The sequence below is a fragment of the Choloepus didactylus genome, chromosome 2 (genome assembly GCF_015220235.1).
Source record: "Choloepus didactylus isolate mChoDid1 chromosome 2, mChoDid1.pri, whole genome shotgun sequence".
In the NCBI taxonomy this organism is placed as follows: Eukaryota; Metazoa; Chordata; class Mammalia; order Pilosa; family Megalonychidae; genus Choloepus; species Choloepus didactylus.
In genome coordinates, this window is record NC_051308.1 from 98,126,766 (window position 1) to 98,148,299 (window position 21,534).

Here is a 21,534-nt window from a genome sequence, read left to right on the forward strand (position 1 = left end):
AAATAATTCTATAGATTTCCAAGCATTTATTGGGACTATTCAAGTTTATCCAATAGATATCCAACAGAATGCCAATAGCACTGCTGAAAGTTCTTGGTATATTCAGCATAACTGTCAAAACCTTTCATCTATTCACCAATTAACAGGGTCTCAGTTTCTATTTTCTCAATTATGTTTTGGGATAAAGTCCATGACCATTAAGTATGCATTTTTTGTTGCTAATTCTTAAAAATGTCATTGCCAGTGTACTGTGCATGGCATATATAAAAAATAAAACAAAGAGTTAATAGAGATTGACTTTTCTGTTAATTCATTCATTTAGTAGGCAAGTCCTAGTGACCATTTAGAGCTCTGTAAGAAGCTCACAGACTCAGAGGCTCTTCGCTTTTCCTCAGACTCGGGTCACTATTGGTCACTAATGCCAACAAAGATGTACTTTTTGACACATTATCTCTCCTATGGCTCAAAAATGATTCTTGAGTTATTTGAAAGATCTCTCTCAATCCTTTTTTTTCTTGTTCAGGTTGAAATATTTTGTTCCTCTTCCTTGCAACCTTGCTGTTCATCCATGTCAATTGCTTTTCTTATTACTGCTACCATTATAGTTATCTGGTCAACATGTGCTTGTAATTCAGTCTGATTTGCTTCCAAGTGTATCCTCTCCAGTCCATATTGATGTGTGTCAAGGAAGTGTTGAAATGCATCAAGGAAGAATCCTTCAGAGCTGTTACAATGCACCATGTCAATCTTGGGGTGCTGCTCTTTTAACTTCATCATGATACCTGGATCATAATTTTTTGCTAGCCATTAACAATCTAAACATCTGTTCTCAGTACTTGCTCATTATTAATTCCAAGGCAGACTGATGCTCTTCCAGGGATGTACACAATTCTTTGTTCTTGTGTTGCATTTCTCTGATTTGTCTGTTTTCTTGCTGGATTCTCATAACTAATGTGGACTGTGGCCAATGTCTTGTGACTTCATTACCTTCTTGAATTTCTTCCTCATACTCCTTCATGGCTTCTACTCACTTGTTGAGAGCTGTGATTTGCTCAGTAAGAGATTCTGCTACATTGTCATGATCTCTCAATCTTTCAACAAGAGCTTTAGCACCAGCAAGTGCCTTCTCAATTGTGCAACTTATTTATAAACGAATATCCAGTCTCAATCTCTTGCAGCCATCAACTGTAGCAATTAGGGACTCAAAGCCTATGCCAATGGGTATCCAAGGACCCAAGGGAAGAGACTCCACAAGCCTGTTCAGCTTCTTCAGCAAGCAGATGTAGAAGCTTGCAGAGACAGTGGAGGGGCATTTGGGAAAGCCAGCCACATTTAGTTTCAGCCCCATCGCTTGCCTGGGGTAACATCACTCACTATCCATTATTGAGAGTGGTGTATTGAAGTCTCTTACTATTAAAGTAGAACCATCTATTTCCCCTCAAATCTGTCAAATATTTGCTTCATGTATTTTGGGGCTCTGCCATTAGGTGCACATATATTTTTAATATATTTTCTTTGTGGTTACTATGATACAAAAATTTAACATACTGGTCAGAGGAAGATGGCAGCATAGAGAGGAGTGGAAGCTAGTTAGCTCCCTGAAACAACTAATAAACAACCAGGAACAACTAGTAAATAATCTGGAATAACTGCTGGGAGACAAACATGACTATCCACACATCATACACCAACCTGGCTTGGGAGGAATGCCCAAGATCACAGCATAAAATCTGTAAGTAAAAACTGCAGACCCAAGCTGAGAGCCCCTCCCACATGGCAGCCCAAACTGCAAAGCCTCGCTGTGCTAGAGCATTCTCTGAACAAGCAAATATACCTTAATCCAGCTCCAACTGAGGTTTTAATTAACAAATGTTGATTGCCACAGTGGCTTGAGGCCTCAAAGGGTGTATCAGTCTTCTAAGACACACCCTCAGGGAGACCTGATACTGCATCTTGCCCCTTCTGAGATCTGAGCCCATTCTGATCTGGGAAAACCTGACTGGGGTAACCAAGGGAACCAGATGCCTAGAAAATAGAAAACTACAACCTACATTAAGAAAAATGAAGTTATGGCCCAGTCAAAGGAACAAACTTACACTTCAACTGAGACAAAAGAATTGAAACAACTAATGTTAAATGAATTAAAAAAGTTTAGGGAAGGTATCGCAAAAGAGATGAAGCATGTAATGAAAACACTGGGTAGAAATCAAAAGTTAAAAAAAACTACTGGCAAAATCTATGGAAATGAAAGGCACAACACAAAAGATGAAAGACACAATGGAGACATGCAACAGCAGATCTCAACAGGCAGAAGAAAACACTCAGGAACTGGAGAACAAGACACTGAAATCCTACACACAAAAGAACAGATAGGGAAAAGAATGGAAAAATATGAGCAACATCTCTGGGAATTGAATGACAAAACAAAACTCAGGAATACATGTCATTGTGTTCCAGTAGAAGAGAAGGGAAAAGGGGTAGAAGCAATAATAGAGGAAATAATCAATGAAAATTTCCTATCTCTCATGAAAGACATAAAATTATGGACCCAAGAAGCTCAGCGTACCCCAAACAGAATAGATCTGAATAGGCCTACACCAAGACATTTAACAATCAGATTATCAAGTGTCAAAGATGCAGAGAGAATCCCAAAAGCAGCAAGAGAAAAGCGATACATCACATGCAAAGGAAGCTTGAGAAGACTATGTGCGGATTTCTCAGCAGAAACCATGAAGGCAAAAGGAAAGTGGGGTGATATATTTAAGATACTGAAAGAGAAAAACCACCAACCAAGAATCCTATATCTGGTGAAACTGTCCTTTAAATATGAGGGAGAGCTTAAAGTATTCTCTGACAAACAGACAATAACAGAATTTGTGAACAAGATACCTGCTGTACAGGAAGCACTAAAGGGAGCACTACAGACAGAAAGGAAAAGACAGGAGTGAGAGGTTTGGAACACAATTTTGGGAGATAGTAGCACAGCAATGTAAGTACACTGAACAAAGATGACTGAGAAAGAGGAAGGTTAGGAGCATGTGGGACACCAGAATGAAAGAGGAAAGATAAGAATGGGACTGTATAACTCAGTGAAACCCAGGGTGCTCAATGATCATGATAAAAGGCACAAATATGTTTTTACATGAGGGAGAACAAATGAATGTCAACATTGCAAGGTGTTAAAAGTAGGGTGGTGTGCTGGTTTGTATATTTATGTCCCCCAGAAGAAGCCATATTCTTTAATGCATTCTTGTGGGGTCAGACATATTAGTGTGGATTGGGTTGGAACCTATTGGCTCAGTGTTGATGTGACCCACCCAACTGTAGGTGATAACTCTGACTGGATAATTTCCATGGAGGCATGGCCCCTCCCATTCATCATGGGCCTTGTTTAGTTTACTGGAGCACTATATAAGCTCAGACAGAAAGAGCTCGTAGCTAGCTGAAGCTGAGACAGACATTTTGAAGATGGCCGTTGGAAGCTGATGCAGACATTTTGGAGAACGCCATTTTGAAACAACCTGGAAGCAAGCAGATGCCAGCCATGTGCCTTCCCAGCTAACAGAGGTTTTCCGGATGCCATTGGCCATTCTCCTGTGAAGGTACCTGAATGTTGATGCCTTACTTTGGACACTTTATGGCCTTAAGTCTGTAACTGTGTAACCAAATAAATCTCCTTTTATAAAAGCCAATCCATTTCTGGTGTTTTGCATTCCAGCAGCATTAGCAAACTAGAACAGGGGGGATTGGGGGAAAAATACAATCAATGCAAACTAGAGACTATAATTAACAGAAACATTGTATTATGCTTCCTTTAATGTAACCAAGGCAATATACCAAATCTAAAGGCATATGGGGGGAGCGGGGGGACAGAGGGGAGAGGTATGGGACTCTTGGCATTGGTGATGTTGTGTGACTCTTTATTCTACTTTGGTTTAATGCTATCTTTCCTTGTGTCACTTCCTAGCTGTCATGTTTTTGGTTTTTCTTTTTCTTTTGTCTCTCTACCTTATTTGACTCTTCCTCCTTCTTTGTGGAAGAAATGGAGATGCCCTTATATAGATAGTGGTGATGGTGGTGAATACATAAATATGTGACTATACAGGGAACCATTGATTGTTTACTTCAGTTGGAATGTATGGTGTGTGAACAAAACCATCTTAAAAAAATGGGTTGATGAAGAAACCTTGAGGGCACTATATTTCATTCAAATAAGACAGACACATAAGGACAAATATTGCAAGGTTTCACTGATATGAACTAGTTATAACATGTAAACTCATAGACATGAAATATAAGTTACTAGGATATAGAATGGGGCTAAAGAATGGGGAGCAGTTGCTTATTATGAGCAGAATGTTCAACTAGGGTGAACTTAAATGGTTGGAAGTGGACAGAGATGATGGCAGCACATTGTGAGTATAACTAACAGTGCTGAATGGTTTGTGAGTGTAGTGGAAAGGGTAAGCTCAGAGTCACATATGTCACCAGAAGAAAAGTTGGAGGTTAAAAGATGGGAATGTATAAAACAGTGAGTCTTGTGGTGGACAATGTCTGTGATTAACTATACAAATATTAGAAATCTCTCTCATGAACTAGAACAAATGTGACACTATAACTAGAAGTTAATAATAGAGGGGAATATAGGGAAAAATGTACCTATTGGAAACTATATACTAGTTAGTAGTATTTTAACATTCTTTCATCAACAGTAACAAATGTACTATACCAATACTATGAATCAATAATGGAGAGGGGGTTGGTTAGGGGTATGGGAGGGTTTTAAGTTCCTTTTTTTGTCTTTATTTCTTTTCTGGAGTAATGAAAATGTTCTAAAAATTGGAAAAAAATGAATTGTGGTGATGGATGCACAGCTGTATGATAGTACCATGGGCAATTGATTGTATACTTCGAATCTTTGGGTAATTGTATGCATAGTTTGTGAACAATCTCAATAAAAATAAAAAAAAATAAATAAAATTTAACATACCAAATCTTTAACAATAGCATTTTGTTTGCTGCCAACTTAACTTCAATAGACTACTATTCCATCTTTCTGTTGTACTTGTTACAAATTATGTATTTATACATTGTGTGTCCAAAAACCATAGATTTATCATTAAGTTTTATACCTTTGCATTTTAGAATCTATAAGAAGTAAAAAGTAGAATTACATACCAAAAAATTCACCACTACAGTACTGACATTTAAGGTTATCTATATGGTTACCTTTACTGGAGGTCTTTATTTCTTTTTGCCACTTGGATCCACTGCCTAGTGCCCTTTCCTTTCAGCCCAAAGAACTCCCTTTAGCATTGCAGGTAGAGCAGGTGTATTGGTGGCAATTTCCTTCAGCTTTTGTGTATCTTGGAATGTCTTAATTTCTCCCTCTTTTTTGAAATAAAGTCTCATGGATATAAAGTTCTTGTTTTGCAATTGTTTTATTTTAGCACTTTAAATATTTCATTACACTGCCATTTTGCCTACATGGTTTCTGATGACACGTCAGCTCTTAATCTTATTGGGATTCCTTTGTACATAACTTGTTGCTTTTCTCTTGTAGCTTTCAGAACTGTGTCCTTGTCTTTGGCTTTAGATTGTTTGATTACCATGTGTCTAGACATAGTTCTCTTTGAGTTTATCCTGTTTGGGTTTGTTGGTCTTTTTGAATGTCCATAATCATGTCTTTCATTAAATTTGGGAAGTTCTCTGCCATTATTTCTTTGAATTTTCCTTCTTCCCCTTTCTCTCTTTTTTCTCTTCCTGAGACTCCCATAATACATATATTAGAATGTTTCATGGTGTCACATAGGTCTCTTAGTCCCTATTCCCTTTTAAAAATTCTTTTTTCTTTCTGTTTCTCAGCCTGAATCATTTCATCTGTCTTGTCTTTGAGAGCACTGATTCTTTCTTCAGCCAGCTCCATTCTACTTTTGAAATTCTCCAGAGAATTTTTCATGTCAGTTTTGTTGGCTTCAATTATAGTATTTCTGTTCAATTCCAATTGAGAATTTCAAAGACTCCCATATTATTCATTTATTGGTTTCCTAATATCCTTTACCTCTTTTTCTGTGCTGTCCTTTATCTCCTTGAGCATACTGATGATCACTTTTAAAAGCCTTTGCTCAATATTTCACAAGTCTGGTCCTCTTCATTGATGGTTTCTGTATTTTTATCTTGTTCCTTTGGATGGGGCATCATTTTCTGTTCTTTGCTTATCCTGTAATCTCTTGTTCTACATTGTACATTTTAACATTTTTAAGTGTTAACTCTGGGGTTAAGTCCCTGAGATGTGTGTGTCTTAAGTTTGTATCCAGTTAGTGATAAGTCAGAGATTTCTCTGAGTGACAGGAGCTAACAAAAACAAATAAACCAAAGAAAAAAGCACCTTTAATTGTATTTGCAAATCGGGTCACTTCGACCGGTGGTTTCATTCCAAGCTTAGACTTCCTATCAGGAAGATCAGCCTGGGGCAAATGCAAGATTCAGTATCTTCACTGTATTATCTGAGCCTGTGTGGGCCATGGTGGAAGGTACTTGAGGAGACTACAATCATTCTCACATTTATTTCAAATCATTAGTCATATATTTCGAAATCTGATAGTAATTACCATTAATGGCTTCCCCAGCTGGTCTTAACACTAGTTGGAACTTGAGTTGTGCTCTCTAGCTTCCACTTCTCATGTCTATGTGTGACATCTCCTGATTTTCATCTCTGAGGAATGCAAACATATAGTAATTCCAAATGAAGGTTCTACGCAGGGTTTTGTCCAACCCAGGATTCTCTAAAGTAGGGCTGTTTAATACAACTTTCTAAAACAAGAGAAATATTCTTTATCTGTGTTTCTCATACAGTAGCCAAATTAGTCCCAGGGCCATTTTCAGAACCAGAAGTTCAAATATAAAATGGTCTGTCATCCTCTGTTGCAACCCTCCTTCTCTATCCCTTGTCCTGTCTCCTTTGGACAGAATTCTTCTTTGGGATTCAGAAAATAATATACAGAAATGTCTGTACAATGATCTGAACTTGAAGCCCATGGCCCTTTAAAGTATCAAGGATGGGATTCAGGGGTCTAGAACCTTCTGAGATTGTATGAATGCATATTTTTCTGGGGTGAGTATCCAAAGAATTCATCTTTCTTAAAGGGATATGAGACCCAAAAATGCTAAAATATTCTTGCATATAATGAATATACAAAAGTCTTAGGAACCCCAAATGAGACCAAATTAAATTATCAAAAGAAAAGCTTAAGGAAGATCAAGTCATTGAGAGCAGTTTTTCCTTCCTAGCAGTGCATAGGAGAGTACAAAACATAGTGGGTGTTACTAACTATTTATCAACTATTTATTCAGTCAATATTGTTAATTGTTGAATGACATAAAAGTGATCAAATGTAAGGTGTATGCAGGGAAGGACAGTGTACCATGATGAGTACCATCATGAGTTCCACTCTTTTTGAGGGGAGCAGGTGGCCATTAGGACTTTCTTATACTGTCCAAGAATGAACTTAGGTGTTGTGAATCAGGGATTGACCATGAAACATGGGTAGCCTTTCTTAAACCAGTCAAAACAAACAAGAAAGGTCTAGTTTACTTATTTGTAAGTACTATATTGAGGACACTTTATGCTATTTTACAACCAATTTGGTATTAGCAGAAACCAGAGGAAGCAAATCCCTAGGAGGGCAGAGTGATGGCCTTGGGTTGCCTTCAGACTCAACCATGAGGCAGGTGCATTTGGTGGCCAGACATATGGTGAAGCAATCAAGTTTAGAAATCAAAAGTCTGAGGACACATAACTAATGAAAATGCTAATAAGGGTGGTGGAGTCTATGGAAAACCCTCAAGCTGTCTTGTTCCCAGCATTAATCTTGGCTTGTTTCCTTAAGCAGAGGTATAAACTTCTGAAACCCTATGGTACATCTAATTATGGGAGAGGTTCTAAGGACTGAATCTACCCCAAATTCACATATTAATGTTCTCTGAGGTGCTGACTCAAGTTTTGCTTTAGAGATGATGGAAAAAAAATGAATGCAAGCTTATATAATAAAGTTTTATATAATATATGAATTGTGACTTATACCCACCTTATTAACTTTGCATTACATCTTATTAGCCCTTTAAAATCATTGCCTATATTTCTTTAGTTAATTAAAACCAGTGATTACTATAGTAGGCATATGGCGATCATCACAGAAACTAACTGCCACTGTGGATGGTGGAGGAGCAAAGTTTTAGCCCAATTGATGGTGACCTCAACAACCCACAAAGCGGGAGGTGTTGAGGCCCTGGTGAAGTCACGGTTAACCGACCCAGAGAGTGAGTTTTCCTCCCTGGAAGTCCCTGAGAGACAGGCTTTCATGGCCTAGGAAGCCCCTGTTGCATCCTGTCACCCCTCGGCAGCCTGCCTCTGGACTGCAGCTGACCCAGCAACCACTCGGGCATGAGAAGCTGAGCCATTGCCATGATGCCATCAGGAGACCACTTTGATTGCTTCTGTTGCCTTTAGGGCTAGTCTGTTTTCATTTTCTTCAGATACTGACATCCCTCTGTACTGAAAGTGACCTTCATTATTGGGGTTCCATCAGCCAAGCTTAATACAACTGAGAAGTCACCTGATGCTTTCCTTTCACCACTCAGAAGCCTCCCTCTCCAGCTGCCCCGTGGTCTTTGGGTGATGCTGTTGTTTTCTGGTGGATTTAATGCTGATTTACTGATATAAAGAGCTGTTGCAGCTCGGAGCTGAAGGTGAGTGTCTGAGGCCTGTGCTGACACCCAGCCCAGGATTTGTTGTCTGCAGTCTCTTGTCTGGTTGAGGACTGGAGGGCAGGAGAGGAATGCTGCTGAACTTGAACCTCACTTTCCAGGAAAAAGAATAAAGGAAGGGAGTTGCTATGAAAGAAAAAAAAAGATTTGGAAGTTTTGTGAAATGTGGAGATTAAGTCCCTAAAGTCAACATATTCAGTTCCTTTGAGACCTACTGAAGTGAGTGCAGGAAGTTATAAACTGAAAGCTGATTTTCTTATCAAATCCTAAGTAATCAACTTACATACACACAAACACACATTTTGACTATAAAATTTATTTTATTTGTAGATGATTGATAGTCTATGTTTCTTATATTAAAGGCAGCTAAACTCATGTATTAAGTGTTTCAACAGAAAGCAAATATCCAAACTGAAGCAGTTAGAAACATTATGGGCAGAAGCAGCATTGGACTTACAAGTCAGAAAAATTGTTCAGCATTGTATTTGTTACTATTACCTCTGTGAATCAGAACAATGTGTGTGTGTGTGTTTTAATGTATAAAGTAGGGATAAAAATATATGAATACCAAATATATTATGACATGATTTGAATAAAAACCAGCTATACTTAAATATTTCTTAAAATACAACATAAAACTCAAATTTAGTTTTTAGAAGATTATATTTTTTGGTGATTTCCAAACCTATTTGAACATTAGAATCACTGGTGAACCTAATAACAATAATAGTAAATAAGCCGTAAAAAATGAAGCAAAATAAAAACCAAAATAAATGATAATAAATAAATGGCAAGTACCTGAGCTTCACCCTATATTTGCTAAACCAGAATCTCCTAAGGAGGGATCCAAAACCAATGTTTTTATTAAGCCACCAAGGTGTTACAGATCTATATCACTAATAAAACAATAGCCTCTATTTATCCTATACTTAATATTATTTTAGACACTTTGTCAAGTGGGTGCTTTTCCTACATTTGGTATCTCATTTAGACCTCACAAGAGCTCTGAAAGAAGGTATCATTGTTCCCATTTTACTGAGGAGGAAAGATTAAATATGGTGTCCAGTTTCCCAAGGTCACAGAATCGTTAAGAGGTGGGAACCTCATTAGAAACTGTCAGACTCCAGAACCATTTCCAGGGGTTTTCAACTTTCAGGTATTTGCTGCACATTTTAGGGACTAGAATTTCTAACAGTATACTTGAACTTGAACTTGGCTTCCTATTGCATTGTGCCTTTCATTTCTTATTTACATAAAAATTCTGCTCAACATCTATCTGACATATATTGCCCTAACGGTATAATATGTAGTTTGACAAAAATTAATTTTGAACATTGACCAAAATTTGACAGCACAATAAAGGCCTCACAGCATGTACTCTTCCACTGCAACACACCTCCTCTAAACAGGTAGGTAGCTTTTTTTGAAGGGAGTGGGGTGGTGTTCAAATTCTTTCTTATCCTAAACTTAAAATCTTTTGTAAGGTCTAATTTATCTTGTTTTATCCTCTTTTAACATGTATCCTTTAATAGTGATTGATAATAGGTTTAAATATTTTTTTTCCCATTCAGGACACAGTTTTACTACTTTTTGTAAGCATTTCTACGAAGCAGTGGGATGTTCTGCCTGTGCGGGATAAGGCTCTGGTCTGCTCTGTAAAGCAGGGAAACATTCCATATGGTGGTGGTGAGACTGGTACAGTGAGACATTGGGGTCCTCTCCACAAGGAAAGCCACGGAGCCTGAGATGTACACCAGGCCATGGAGGGAGTGCATTTCTTGTTCCTTTATTCCAGAATGCTGGTTGGGAAGTATTACTTTGATAGTGGCATTCACCACCTCTTTAGTCTTCTCTTATGCTGTCTTCAACACTTAAAGTACATTTTTCTGGCTCATAGCAATTTTTGCAATTTTTTTCCAAGCACTTCCAAAGATTTCCTTCTTTTCTTAAAAGCTGACTTCAAAATTGTACTTTATAAGATATTTTTATGCTGTAGGTTATTACAGTAGTTAAGTACTTTGATCTAATTTAAGTGGGGAGAACTATTAGTCCTTGAGCATTAACTATATGCCAAATGTTGTAATAAGCACTTTATAAGCACTGTTTCATTTAGTCCTCACAATGACCCACTTATGAAAAGCATTATTTCTATTTCATAAATGAGGAAAAAGGCTCAAGGAAGATTACTTTTTTGAGTAAATGACATAGCTGGAATGGAAACCAATGTCTATCTAATTTCAGAATCTCTCCTCATTTCACTGCATTTAGCAGCCTCTTTCATAACTGGTGCGGTGGTTTTTTTTAAAAAAATAGCTACAAATGATTTGAGAGGTGGGGCCTATGCTTCCTCCCCTTGAATCTGGGTGGGCTTGTGACTCATTCATAACCAACAGAATGCATGACTTTTGAAGGTACATCATAAAATAGATGCTGCTTCTATCTCCTTCACTGGATCACTCAATTTGGAGGCTGAGCTGCCATGTGAGATGTCCAACTATCCTGAGACTACTACACTGTGAAGAAGCCTAGGGTGGCAGGAGAAATCCCACTGACAGTAGCCCCAACCAGCAGACATGGGAGTGAAGATGCCTGCAGATTCCTAGCCCCAACTGCCAAGTCTTCCCAACTGAGGCCCCAGGCATCGTGGTGCAGAGACATGCTAGTCCTACTAGGATGCCCTGTTTGGATTCTGAACCCAAATAATTAGTAAGCACCAAAAAAAAAAAAAAAAAAAGTTCTTTGAAGCTAAGTTTGCATGTAATTTATTACACAGCAATATTAACTGGAATAATTGGCCACTACCTCACTGCTAACATATCTTTTTCCATTACCCCTATAGAAGACAATGTTTCCCTTTGCCTGGAATGCCTGACCCCTAGTTAAGGTCTACTCATCTTTCTGGACACAGCTTAGGTGTCACCTACTCCAGAAAACATTCACTGCCAACCCTCCCTTCTCCTCCAATGCAGCCCTCTATGATGGCAATGATCATATGGGATACTTCTCCCTCTATCATCTCCATTCATCAGGAAGAGTCTCAAGGGTAGGGAAATATTGTCTTTTATTTCATAACCCTGGGGTCCAGAATAGTGTTAGCATGTGGTATGCACTCAATAAATATTTCTGAGTTAATAAATAAATAATTGAATTAATAAGAATAAATAGATATAGTGGGATGCAATAGGGTGAAAAATATGCACAATATAATATCTATTCCAAGCAAATTGGTGAAGAAAAATAATCTTGTAAAGAATTTTAAATAAAAATATTAGTATTTGGATAAAAACTGCTTAGATAGCCCTCATGGAATGCTTTAAAGTTTGGTGTTTAAAGATTTGAAATAGTATAAAACAAATCCTCTATGGTTTATGTATAATTCAGAGATGCAGTGAAATATTTGCCTTATATATACATAACTTGGATAAAAAGATTGAATAAAATACAAGTAAATACATCTTTCATGTTACAAGTAGTAATTTTATACTTGGGAAAAAAAAAGACTGGGATATACATGGAAGTGTTATGGTAAAGGCGGATAATGTATGCAACCTACTCCCAAATGTTTAAGAAATGATAGATAGTTGATAGATGGGAAAAAAAGAAAGAGAGGAAGAGTAACAACTTATTCTGCTATGACAAATACTACACAATGGGTTAGCCTAAAACCAGGAATTTATTGGCTTATGTTCTTGGAGACTAGAAGTTCAAAATCAAGATGTCCGTGAGGTCATGCTTTCTTCCCGAAGTCTGTAGGGTTCTGGTGATGGCAGACCTCCATCCCCTGGCAATGTTCTTGGTCTCCTCCTGGGTCTGCTCCTCCAGTTCCTTCTGGCCTCTGGCTTATTGCTGTGTCTTTCTCCGACTCCTGGCCTGTCCTGCTTTATAAAGCCTCCAGTAATACAGATTAAGATCCAAACTGGTTCAGATGGGTCATACCTAAATTAAAGGTCCTACTCACAAATGAGTCCACACCTTAACCAATAATACATCTTCAAAGGGTTCTATTTACAAATGGATTTGCACTCATAAGAATACATATTAAGATTAAAAGCATGTCTTTTATTGCAGTATGTAATTCAATCTACCTCAGATGATGTAACAGATGTGGCAAAATGCTAATGATTAGTAAATCTGGTTGTGTGGGTGGAGGGTACATTGGAGTTCTCTGAATTGTTTTTGTATTATTTTTGCAACTTTCCTGTAAGTTTGAAATTATTTCAAAATTAAAGATTAACAAAAATAGGAGAAGGCAATGATGAAAATGTTCTGGAACTAGATAATGGTAGTGCTTTCAAAGCATTGTGAAGGTACTAAATGTCACCAATGATAAATTTTATGTTACGTTTATTTTACCCCAATTTTAAAAAAAGACTGGGTTGGATTTCATAATATTGTCTACAAAATCTTTTACCAGAGGATTAGATTGCATAAAAAAAAAAGCAACTGGAAATTATTGATCTAAATATATATTTGGATTTCTTCTGCTACCCATGAACTGCAATGAGAATTGCTTTCCCACCATACATAAATAGCTAAGAAACCTGAAAAAACATATGAAACAATTATTTTTACATATTGGGTAACAGATTACTGAGAAAAGGGAAGGGGATGAGACAAATAAACCACAAAATTGCCCTTGCTCACCGTTTAAAGGCAATTCTCAGTCCACAGTGCAGGAAAGGGAAAACTAAACAGAGTCCGGTGGTCTCACTAAAGTGAGAAGACAGAGATTGGAATTCAAGAAGGCAAAGGCAACTAGAATTCATGTGGCAGAAAACTAGAGAGGAGGGAGCTGAACAGAAAGAAGACTCTAAAGATTTGCCAAAGGGTCCACGTGAATCTTTGCTTGAATATTAATCTTACATATGTGGGATGAAAATCCATGAGGCTGGGTGGGGTGGAACATAGGCAACCAGTAAGTCAAAAAGTCCTGAGTTCACACAAGGCTGGGAATTGTTCTCAATCCAAAAGCTATAGTGGAGAGAAATTATGGTACATGAGGTATTAGAGTGCCTAGAATGGTATTGCCCTAGTACTGGGGTTAAATTAGCTCTAAGCTACAGTTTACTCCAATGAATGCTAAAAAAAAATCTTAAAAGCAAGGTTAAGAGTAATTAAATTGATTCAAAATAAGTGCACACCAGAAAAAACATCAAAAATTATTTTTATAAATACATTAAAATCCAGTTCTCCAAAATAAAAAAATTCAAGATTTATAGCATGCAAACAAATTGGCAGACAAACTAAGAAACAAGAAAATAAAATTCATAGCCAGAAGAAAAATATAAAATGATTTTTTCTCAAAAATGACAGAGATGATAGAGACAAACAACTGAAAACGGCTATATAACAAACTACATATACTTAAAAATGTAGAGGGAAACACAAGCATGAAGAAAGAAACAGGAGGACTAAAAGGGCTTAAATGAAATTTTCAGAGGTTAAAAACTACAATATCTGAAAGTTAAAATAAATGTTTGGGCTTTATAGAAGAATAGATACTGCAAAAGAAAAGATCATGATTTGAAGACATAGCAACAGACTATCTAAAATGAGACAAAGAAAAAAATATGAAAATCAAAAATGGAACAGTGCTTCAATGACTTCTGGGACAACATTGAGCAATCTAACATAAGTGTAACTGGAATCCCAGAAGGGAGACAGGAAAAGAAATAATGGCCAAAATCTTTCCAAATTTAAGGAAACATTATAGCAGATTGAAGAAACAAGAAGGTTGATAAAACTCAAGCAGAAGAAACTTGAAGGAAATCATACATAGGGTCATCATAATCAAATTTCTTAAAAGCCAACAATAAATAAAAAGTCTTAAAAGTAGTCAGAGAAAAATGACACATTATATATAAGGAACAGAGATAAGCTTGACAGCAGACTTCTCATCAGAAACTGTGCAAGACAGAGAACAATAGGGCACATTTTTAAGTTTTTAAAGAAAAGAGATCAACCTTATATTTTATATTCAAGGAAAATAACTTTCAAAAATGAAGTCTAATAAAGACTTTATTAGATAAACAAAAGCTGAGGAAATTGCTTTCCAGAAGATCATCACTACAAAATTGTTGAAGTTCTCTGGGAAGATGGAAAATTATACCAAACAGAAAATTAGATGTACAGCAGGAATGAAGAGCACCAGAACTGAAAAATGTGGAGATAAATATAAAAGGCATTTTTGTAATTAAAAATATCTTTAAAAGATAATTCACTGTTTAAGGAAAAATGAATAGAATGTATTGTAGCAATTAAGATATATGTAGAAGTAAAATGCATGGAAAGCATAGCACAAAAGGCAGAGGGGGAAAATAGAGTATACTGGGTTAGATTTGTACACTATGCAAGAGGTAGTACAACATTATTTGAGACTGCAATAATTTAAAGTATATTTTATAAACCCTAGAGCAGTCACTATTATAAAACAAAACAAAAGAGATTGAACAAAATATCACTAAATATTTTTAATCCATTTTTATTGTGAACTTTAACATATATACATAACTGATAACTTTCAAAGTACAATTTAATCAGTAGTTAGCAAATTTCAAAGAATGTCATAGGTCACAGTTCCACAACTTCAGCTATTTCCATTATTGTAAAATATAACATACATACAGAAAAGTGTCATCTCTTGATGTATAGCTCAACAAGCAGTCATATAGGTAATTTCAAAAATTGTTATGGGTTACAGTTCCACAGTTTCAGTTCTTTCCTTATTATGAAATACAGGGTATATACAGAAAGGTGAAGACCTTCAAAGCACAGTTCAGCAAGTAGCTATAGAGCAAATTTCAAAGGATGTTACAGAGTACAGTTCCACCATGTCATTTATCTCCTTCCAGCTATTCCAACACCCCAGCATCTAAATATATACATATTTATATGAAGTTTCAGTATTCATAGACCTTTGTTAAATCTTATCTTGTTTGTTGCTGCTCCTTCCTCTCACTTAATCTCTTTCTCTATCTTCAGCGGTGTTTAGGCAGTGAGCACCCTAACTTAGTCATATAGAAAGGGAGTGTTGATTGTTGTTCTTAAAAAGGCTGGGTTTGGGGACTTGTCTGGCATAGGAAGTTTTGCAGATTTAAGTTTCTGAGATATAAAACTAAGTGAGTGAATCTTTTATAGAATCTCAAGTAGGGACCTAGGTATTTGGGGGTTACTTTTGGTAAAGGCATGGTATACTGTGGCCATTTGGGATGTCTAGCTATAGCTTGCATAAGAGAAGCCTCCAGGTTAGCCTTTTGACTCTATTTGGGATCTCTCAGCCACTATAACCTCAGCTTGTTACCTTTCTTTTTTTCCCCTTTTGGTAAAGTAGGCATTTTCAACCCATCACTGCCAGGGCCATGCTCATTCCTGGGAGTCATGTCCCACATCACCAGGAAGATTCATTCCCCAGGGAGTCATGTCCCTTGTGGGACATGAATTTATTTGCTAAGTTGGGTTTAGAGAGAGAAAGGCCACATCTAAGCAACAAAAGAAGGCTCCCTGGAGGTGCCTCTTAGGCATAATTATAGGAAGGCTCAGCCTCTCATTTATTGCCCTAAGTTTCACAAGAGAAGCCTCAAGTTGAAGGTCTAATTAATTAAGTAGTGGGTTCCTAATTTCACTTAACATATATTCTATCCCAAGATAAATGGTACATTATCTTCACTTACTTGTACAATCATCATCACTCTCAACTTTAAACAATTATCATAACATAAAACATCCCAGAGCTCTTATCAGCTGCTAGTGATTCATCCCTAGTATTAGTGTAGTGTTGGTAAGATATTTCTGTTAAATATTGTCTATAATATGTAATGGGTAGTTTTTCCATATACCACTCTGTTGTTAACTCTCTGCAACAGTATCATACCTTATAAGTATATCATGCTAACACTTATTTAGGTTTGTGGTGCTACTCTGTGGGTTACATGCCTTTAAACAACCATTTACAAACATGTTTGCCTTCAGTGCATCACTGATACTTATAATCCCATTAATGAACCATAGACATACCTGACCATGGCCATGCCATCAAGTTCACTCTCATTATCATATCTGTACATATTAGATTATCATTCCCCCTTCACTAGTTTCTGTCTGTCTCTAGGTCCCCTATATTCTACATTATAAGACACTTATTTTATATTTTTCATGGAGTTCACATTAGTGGTAACATACAGTATCTCTCCTTCTGTGCCTGGCTTATTTCACTCAGCTTTATGTCTTCAAGGTTCATCCATGTTGTTATGTTTCAAGATCTCATTCCTTCTTTCTGCTGCATAGCATTCCTTCATATGTTTATACCATATTTTCTTTATCTTTCTTGTTGAAAGACATTTGGATTGTTTCCATCTCATGGCAATTGTAAAAAATGCTGCTATGAACATTGGTGTACAAATATCTGTTCATGTCACTGTTTTCAGATCTTCTGGGTATAATACTGAGAAATGAAATTGCTGGATCATAGGGTAACACAATATCTAGTTTTCTGATGAACCGCCAAACTGTCTTTCAGAGTGGCTGTACCATTATACAGTCCCAACCAGCAATGAACAAGCATTCCAATTTCTCCACATCCTCTCCAGCATTTGTAGTTTACTGTTTGTTTAATGGCAGCCATCCTTATTGGTGTGAAATAATACATTGTGGTCTTGATTTGCATTTCCCTAACAGCTAGTGAAGATGAACATTTTTTTCATGAGTTTTTTAGCCATTTGTATTTCCTCTTCAGAGAAATATCCTTTCATATCTTTTGTCCATTTTATAATTGGGCTGTTTGTACTTATTGTCATTGTTGTAGAATTTCTTTATATATGCATGACATCAGTCTCTTATCAGATACATGGCTTTCCTTTTTAAAATATTTTTAGCAATTTGAGGCTCCTTTCCCTTCCAAATAAATTTGATAACTAGCTTTTCCAAGTCTGCTTATGCTTTGGGTGTAAGGTCTAAGAAGCTATGCCCTAATACTAGGTCTTGAAGATGTTTCCCTACATTATAATTCTAGGAGTTTTATGGTACTGTCTCTTATATTGAGGTCCCTGATACACTTTGAGTTAATTTTTCTATAGAGTGTGAGGAGAGGGTCCTCTTTCATTCTTTTGGATATGGATATCCAGTTCTACCAGCCTCATTTGTTGAAGAGACTGTCCTGTCCCAGTTCAGTGGATTTGGGGACCTTATCAAAAATCAGTCAACCATAGTTCTGAAAGTCTATTTCTGAATTCTCAATTCAATTCCATTGATCAATATGTCTATTTTTGTGCCAATACCATGCTGTTTTGACCACTGTGGCTTTATAGTAAGCTTCAAAGTCAGGAAGTGTAACTCCTCCTACCTTATTTTTCTTTTTTAGAATGTTTTTAGCAATTCAAGCCCCCTTTCCCTTCCAAATAAATTTGATAACTAGCTTTTCCAAGTCCACAAAGTAGGCTGTTGGAATTTTGATTGGTATTGCATTGAATCTGTAGATCAGTTTGGGTATGACTGACATCTTAATGACATTTAGTGTTCCTATCCATGAACATGGAATATGTTTCCATCTTTTTAGATCCCCTTTTATTTCTTTTAGTAAAGTTATGTAACTTTCTGTGTAGAGGTCTTTTACATCTTTTACATCCTATGTTAAGTTCATTCCTAGGTACTTGATTTTTTTTACTTGCTATTGTGAATGGAATCTTTTTCTTGAGTGTCTCTTCAGTTAGATCATTTCTAGTGTATAGAAGAACTTTACTGACTTATGTGCATTAATTTTGTATCCTGCCATTTTGCTGAATTTGTTTATTAGCTCAAGTAGCTTTGTCATTGATTTCTCAGGGATTTCCAAATATAAGATCATATCATCTGCAAATAATGACAGTTTTACTTCTTCCTGTCCAATTTGGATACCTTTTTTTTCTTTGTCTTGTCAGATTGCTCTGGCTAGAACTTCCAACACAATATTGAATAAGAGTGGTGACAGCAGGCATCCTTGTCTCATTCCTGATCTTAGAAAGAAGGCTTTCATTCTCTTACCATTGAGTAACATTGCTGGTTGTGGGTTTTTCATATATGCCCTTTATCATATTGAGGAAGTTTCCTTCAATGCCTACCTTTTGAAGTGTTTTTTTTTTTTAAATCAAAGAAAAATGTTAAATTTTATCAAGTGGTTTTTCAGCATCTATTAAGATGATCATTTGGTTTTTCCCTTTTGATTTGTTAATGTGCTGTATTACATTGATTGGTTTTCTTATGTTGAACCACCCTTGCATGCCTGGGATGAATCTCACTTGGTCATGGTGTATGGTTTTTTAAATGCACCTTTGGGTTTGATTTGCAAGTATTTTGTTGAGAATTTTTGCATTTACATTCATTAGGTAGATTGGCCTCTAGTTTTCCTTTCTTGTAGCTTCTTTATCTGGCTTGGGTATTAGAGTGATGTTGGCTTCATAAAATGAGTTAAGTAGTGTTTTATTTTCTTCAATTTTTTGAAAGAGTTTGAGTAGGAACAGTGTCAATTCACTCTGAAAGTTTGGTAAATTCCCTTGTGAAGCCATCTGGCCCTGGGCTTTTATTTGCAGGAAGCTTTTTGATGATGGATTGGATCTCTTTACTTGTGATTGGTTTGTTGAGGAATTATCCATTTCCCTAAATTGTCTAGTTTGTTGGTGTACAGTTCTTCATAGTATCCTCTTATGATTTTTAAAATTTCTTTGGGATCTGCAGTAATGCCCCTCCTCTCATTTATTATTTTATTAATTTGGGTCTTCTCTTTTTTTGACTTTGTCAGTCTAGCTCAGGTTTTGTCAATGTTTTTGATCTTCTCGAAGAACCAACTTTTGGTTTTCTTTATTCTATCTATTGTTTTTTTGTTGTTGTTGTTCTCCATCTCATTTATTTCTGCTTTAATCCTTGTTGTTTCTTTTCTTCTACTTGCTTTAGGATTGGTTTGCTGATCATTCTCTGGATTATTCAGTTGTTCCATTAGTTCTTTGAATTTGGTTCTTTCTTCCTTTTTATGTATGCATTTAGAGCTATAAATTTCCCCCTCAACACCACCTTCATTGCATCTTGCAAGTTTTATTATGTTGTGTTCTCATTTTCATTCATCTCTAGATATTTAGTAATTTCTCTTGCAATTTCTTCTTTGACCCACTGATTGTTTAGGAGTGTGTTGTTTAACTTCCAGATATTTGTGAATGTTCTAGATCTTTGATGGTTACTGACTTTTAGTTGCATTCCATTGTGGTCAGAGAATCTGCTTTGAATAATTTTAATCTTTTTAAGTTTATTGAGGCTTGTTTTATGCCCAAGCAAATGATCTATCCTGGGGAAAGTTCCAAGAGTACTAGAGAAGAATGTGTATCCTAGTAATTGGAGATGTAATGCTCTATTTATCTCTGTTAAACCTAATTCATTTATCACATTGTTTAGGTTCTCAATTTCCTTATTAGTCCTCTGTATGGTTGTTCCATCTGTAGGAGAGAGTGGTGTATTGAAGTGCCCCATGATTATTGTGGAAACCTCTATTGCTTCCTTCAGTTTTGCCAGTGTTTGTCTCATGTACTTTGAAGCACCTTGATTGGGTGCATAAACATTTATGATTGTTATTTCTTCTTGGTGAATTGTCCCTTTTATTAGTATATAGTGTCCTTCTTTGTCTCTTATGACATCCTTGCATTTAAAGTCTATTTTATCTGGAATTAACATTGTTACCCTGCTTCCTTTTGACTGTAGTTTGTGAGGAATATTTTTTACCATCCTTTCACTTTCATCTCTTTTTGTTGCTGGGTCTAAGATGAGTTGTAAATAGCATATTGATGGTTTATATTTTTAAATCCATTCTGCCAATCTATATCATTTAATTGGGAAGTTTAATCCATTCACATTCAATGTTATTACTGGGAAGGTGGTTCTTGAATAAGCCATCTTATCCTTTGGTTTTTAGTTGTCAGATCATTTTTTTCCCTCTCTCTATTTCCTTTAAGTTACCCTTATGAATAATCTTTAATTCTGTGCCCTTCTCCAGGCCTCTCTCTCCTGTCTTTTTTCTCAACTGGTAGCACTCCCTAGCATTTCTTGTAGGGCAAGTCTCTTGTTATAAATTCTCTCAGCATTTGTTTGTGAAAATTTTAAACTCTCTCTCAATTTTGAAGGAGAACTTTGCTGGATAAAGAATTCTTTGCTGGCAATTTTTCTCTCTCAGAATTTTAAATATGCCTTCTCACCTCCATGGTGCCTCTGAGTAGTCAGTACTCATTCTTATGTTGTTTCCATTGTATGTCGTGAATCACTTCTTTCTTGCTTTCAGAATTTTTTTTCTTACCCTCAAGCCAGTTCTCCCACAACTTCATCTATGTACTGAATGGGGGTCCAAATATGTGGAAATCCAATCAGTGCACCAATTTTCCATGTACACTGGGGACTGCCAGCCCTGTGGGTGTGGAGTGTGCCCTGAACAGTTTGGCAGGGAGTCTGCTCCAGGACAGAGTGGTCTAGGCCATTCCTGGGGCTGCAGGTGGAATGCTCTGGGGCTGCAGAGCTGTGCATCTCACCTTCCAGCTTAAATGCCCCACAGTCCCTGTCTGCCATGTGCCTGCAAGTCCCTGGGATTGGGGGAGGGCCTCTGGCACTTCTGTGCAGTGTCCTTGCCTCAAGGCTGTGCACATTATGTTCTTCCTTAGAGGAAGAGGGGATACTGTCACAAATCTGCCAAATCCTGAATTCCCTCAAGGGAGCTCTCAGTCATGGGGCTGTAAAGGATTATCTCCCCAGCCAACTTCTAAGATG

The 21,534-nt window shown here is 36.7% G+C and overlaps 1 pseudogene; it reads right to left on the minus strand.

The window, feature by feature from the left end:
* Nucleotides 1-362: 362 nt before the first annotated feature.
* LOC119512371 lies at nucleotides 363-1,348 on the minus strand (annotated as a pseudogene).
* Nucleotides 1,349-21,534: the final 20,186 nt, after the last annotated feature.